Source organism: Schistocerca gregaria, chromosome 5, assembly GCF_023897955.1.
Source record: "Schistocerca gregaria isolate iqSchGreg1 chromosome 5, iqSchGreg1.2, whole genome shotgun sequence".
Lineage (NCBI taxonomy): Eukaryota > Metazoa > Arthropoda > Insecta > Orthoptera > Acrididae > Schistocerca > Schistocerca gregaria.
The window spans coordinates 119,426,476-119,431,598 of NC_064924.1; the positions used below are offsets into that span (position 1 = coordinate 119,426,476).

The 5,123-nt window shown below is 42.2% G+C and overlaps 1 non-coding gene across 1 annotated transcript; it reads right to left on the reverse strand.

The window, feature by feature from the left end:
* Positions 1-3,850: 3,850 nt before the first annotated feature.
* Trnaa-cgc (transfer RNA alanine (anticodon CGC)) lies at positions 3,851-3,923 on the reverse strand. The gene has a single exon. It is a non-coding gene; the product is annotated as a tRNA-Ala (tRNA).
* Positions 3,924-5,123: the final 1,200 nt, after the last annotated feature.

The window sequence follows — 5,123 nt, forward strand, 5'->3', positions numbered from 1 at the left end:
CATCCAAATGTCCATTATCTATTTCAGTGATTAGTCGATGGCATGCTCAAAGTGAAGTAATGTAAGGTAGCATCGCATGAATGTTCGGGAAACCCGAGAGGGCAGGTTCAGCCCCCTGACTGGAAAGGTTCTTCTCATTCTACACGCCCACAGGCCCCTTTCCTTCGCGAAGCATGGAAACTGTGTGGGTAAAAGGATCCGTTATGTGAAGATGCATGTAATGGTGTGTTTGTAGTACGGTGTCACGTACGAGGGACGATGAGAGATGACAGAGGGCGAATCCTGGCGCCAGCACGTAGCCTGCTCCTCTCGAACACCACTGAGGGTCCAGCCAAGACTTAGTTCCAAAACCGATGGGCAGATTGGCATGAACACTGTTACATGCCTCCACTTCATGAGACACTACTGAGAAGTTTGGAATTTAATCCAGGACATTCCCACAAAGACTGGTCATCGGGAACTTTAAGCCACCACCCTTCCTGTCCTCTCTGCCGTAAAGGTGATTCTAAAATAGTCAACAGCACGCTGCTTACTCGGAAGGTGACCCATCCAAGAACTGGCCACGCCCGACGATGCTTAAGGGGAGATGGAAGGCAATTTTCATCCGAATTCTGCCAATGCTGTTTTACACTTTGAATAGGTACACTTTTCAAAAGAACTATAAGTGATAACAACGAAAGTTTTACTGCATACATATAACATTTATGCACAATTTACATGCATAAAGAACATAATACGTCTTATGGTTTTGAAGTAAAAAAATTGTTGTTTCACTAGTAAAATTTAACATCTTTTGTACATTAATTATTGTAAAACAGTTTGTGATTGTTTGGTGGTTCTCAATTTTGCTTCTAATAATTCATTACCATCTGCAGTACGAATTGACCAAATTTCATGTTTCTAACCCCATTTATCAAATAATGGTACCTGCAAGTAAAAAAAATGTAGTTTTGAGAAAAATCCATTTAAAGTTTAATATTGCAATTCTAGTGTAGTTATTGATGAGAATTTCTTACCACTAATATTTTCCTGCACCATACTGAGCATAATCTGAATCATACTGATCTTCTTTTCTTCCCTTGGTCTTTCTTCTTTTCTGTCTGGCTTCTTTTGTGCATTTTAAATTAGCAATATGTGCTTTGCGGATTCTCTCTTTATACATTTGCACCAAGGATTTTGCAGTATTTCCACTAGGTTTTATGCCCAATAATTCCAAAACATCCAGTTTTCTAATTACACCATCACTGAAGCATAAAATAGCATCATAAACAACAAATATGAGGGTTGTAAGCTGAACAAATACAGTTTTCGGTAACCGGTTCCAAATGACAGAATTCAGACATTCATTTAAATTTTGCGTTTTCCCATGAAGACATTTCTTCAACAAGGTATTGTTTTATAGCTTCAATGTCTCCTACCCTTAGTCTACTATCGATATTCGTTTTTCCGCTCATGTTTGTTACTGTTTTCGAGCGTTGGTTGTGCTTAGTGAACTGTGTTATTGTTTGCAAACGACTGTTCATCTCCACAAGCTGAATGGGAGGAAATACCTTGAAGACACTGCAGACACAACACCATATCTCACAAAAAAATCGTCGTATTTGTATAAAACAAAACCTGTTTCACGCAGGAAAGACTAGGCATTTCAGATATGCTAAAATCTAAAAATCGAATTTTTGAAGCCCACTTGCCTTCCGTCTCACGGTAAGTTCGGTAATCTGACGGAGACCCTCGTAATCCGCCTCTACACGGTCTTTTTTTCGTATCACTGAAATGAGTTGTGGATAAACTTCTAGCGAGTTGTAATTCTCATCCAGTTTGGAACACGACGATATCACGAGCCCCTCGTACGTGTATTTCGATGGTCCATTGCAAATGATTCTAGGTTTGTGTGCTAAAGATCTGGTTCTGATTCTCGCTGCAAGCAATCATTTGTAAGAATCACAAACTGATCCTCTTCAGCTCTCTTAACCGAACAACTTAGACTGCCAAGTTCACACTAACTATGATGTCGCTTCGGTAGCGACTGGAGGAGTGTCGACACAGGAAGAAAAATGATAGAGACGAAAGCCGTGGCAAGTAGGTACTCTGTCACCAGTAAACATTACTACGCCACAAATTTTGTTTCATTCACGAAATAATGATCATGTATTGTCACAGAGGACTTATTTCTCATCGTATTTGAATGTGTGATGTTGAAAACATTGGTGGTGGTGGAGAATCCGCAAAGCAGATATTGCTAATTTAAAATGCGCAAAAGAAGCCAGACAGAAAAGAAGCAGGACCAAGGGAAGAAAAGAAGATCAGTATGATTCAGATGATGCTCAGTTTCGTGCAGGAAAATATTAGTGGTAAGTAATTCTCATCAATAACTACACTAGAATTCTGAACTCCAATTTCGTAACTCTTGACGCTTTCAGGACAATACAGTTTCATTGTTTCGTAGCTTCCCCAAAGATTCTAAGGTCCTCAGTGTCTCCACACAAGACGTGTGTCTCAGTTACAATCCCGGTGCGTCAAAAAAGTTTTCATTGCGTCACTTCAGGCTGTAAGGTAGACACAGTGAATTACGTGTGAAATGTAATTACGAATTTAAATGCCTTTCTTGTGTTGTCAACAAAAACGACTGCTGCTTGTTTCAACACCCAGGGAGACAGAGAACTTTTCATGATATTACTTCGGGTTCAGACATGCAACTGCTTACTGGTGAAAAGGAATTCAATAGTTAATTTCTTCTCAAGTGAGGTCAACAACGGTTAAGGGTAGGCGAGGGTCGCTCCACAGTCAGTTCAGAATCATTCGTCGCATTACTTCGAGATTGAACGAATACACATCTTGTTTACAGAAGAACAACACGGCAACAGATGCTGGTTTCGTATGCCTGTGAAGCAAAGTTTTTTCGTCTCTCAATAAAGTCACAGCTGGTAATAATTTTCGATATCTAATAAACGATGGCGCTTATTTAATTGTCCGATTAGGTGCTGGTTTCGAATGCCGATCGATTTCTAAATTTAACGGCACATCGCTTCGAGTTTAAAGATGCGTATACTTTGATGTTTGTGATTGACAATATTTATGAGATTTCGGGGTTTATTGCTATAAATTTTAGTTTACAAGCGGTGAAGACAGTGCAATAAGATGTTACCTGGTATTTTCATTATAGCAGTATTAATTTGCAACTTGAGTGATTGCCGTGCAATGTAACCGTTTGATTTTCAGGCGACTGTATCGGAAAGATACCAGAGGACCTGCAAGGAACTTACCTTATGTGGCTAGCATGCAAATCTGGTGGATCACAATGTAGATCATTCGGATACTTTTGAGTATGGTAGTACCTCGAAAATTACATTATTCGGCAACAAATAGTTCAAGAGATATGACGTCATAAACATTGAGATGCGTGTAAACTAACTTTTTGGATTACCTTTGATTCTGTAAGGGACCAGAGTAAGGTGTTGCTAGCCAGTCACATGGTACGTTCTGAAACATGTAGACAGTTGTATCTGTCTCGCTCTGTACGATAGTGGGATGGAGAGGGAAACTGATAATAGTGGTACGATGTATTTCCTGGGTGCACATGTCAACAGGTTTGCGAAGTATACAGGATTTTTCAGATTCCCGTTACAGACTTCTAGCACTCGTAGAGCGAAGTGAGTAGGTATTATTTAGAATTCGAGGAGGAGGAGGAGATTAGTGTTTAACGTCCGGTCGACAACGAGGTCATTAGAGACGGAGCGCAAGCTCGGGTGAGGGAAGGATGAGGAAGGAAATCGGCCGTGCCCTTTCAAAGGAAGCATCCCGGCATTTGCCTAAGGCGCTTTAGGGAAATCACGGAAAACCTAAATCAGGATGGCCGGAGACGGTGTTGAACCGTCGTCCTCTCGAATGCGAGTCCAGTGCGCTAACCACTGCGCCACCTCGCTCGGTTTAGAATTCGAACCCACGTCCGAAAACGTATAGTTTCCGTGGTACAACCACTTGAAAACATTTTGGTAACGCGACCACGTTTGCAAGTAACTGATTAGGCATGATCCAGTACATCACTTGTTTTTCAGTTCCACTTATTATTAGACAAACCAATCGCAAGTGTACTTGTGGACGAGTTCTCTTCAACGTAATGCAGTACGGCCTCTTCCAGTTGGGTGCAAGGCGTCTCCTTGGCGCATGACAGTCGGTCCTGCTGACGGTTAAGGTACTCGTTCCTCGAAGCCGTTGTTTAATCGTGGCGAACTGGATATGCGATGGAACTGGACGTTCTGGAGATAAAGGCAACGACCAGCTCTTCCATTACCGCGGAGTCCGCCGTTCAGATGGGTAATGTCGGTGTGTTCTACAAACTTGTACTCAACCATGTTTCTCTAACACTAACAGAAGAATGAATGAGGCTGGTATTAGATCAAAGACCTCGGATAGATGTCAAATGACATCAGCCGATCCGGTGTTACCACTCCCAGCCATGACTACCGTATTTACATAGAAAACACGTTTTCAAACTGCTGTAGCACGAAACGGTACGTTTCCGGACGTGGATTCCGATTCATATTATTACGCAGTCACTCTCCTCTACAAGTTCTAGAAGTTTTCAGCGAGAATTTCCAAACACCCTATATATGCAGTCCGCCTCGGTGGCTGTGAGGTCAGCGCGGCGGATAGCTGACAAGGAAATCCCCCCGTCGTACCCCCCTCAAATTTAGTGGTAAGATGACCTAGTGGACAGCCCGTCAAAAACTGAATATAGATCAGTCATGTAAAGAAGAATTTGGTGTAATGACAAATGAAAAAAGTAAGAGAAATAGGAAAGTGAACGGTTCAAGTTAAGATAGGTAACAATGAGCTAAGTCGAATTGCCACGGCGTCGTTGTTAGGCGGTTACGGTGTTCGATCGTCAAGCGACAGATCCGTATACAAATCTCCATGGTGCCCCACTTTGCAGCGCGGGATTAGCCGAGCGGTCTAGCCACTGCAGTAATGGACTGTGCGGCTGGTCCCGGAGGAGGTTCGAGTCCTCCCTCGGGCATGGGTGTGGGTTTTCCTTAGGATAATTTAAATTAACTAGTGTGTAAGCTTAGGGACTGATGACCTTACCAGTTCAGTCCCATAAGGTTTCACACACATTTGAACAT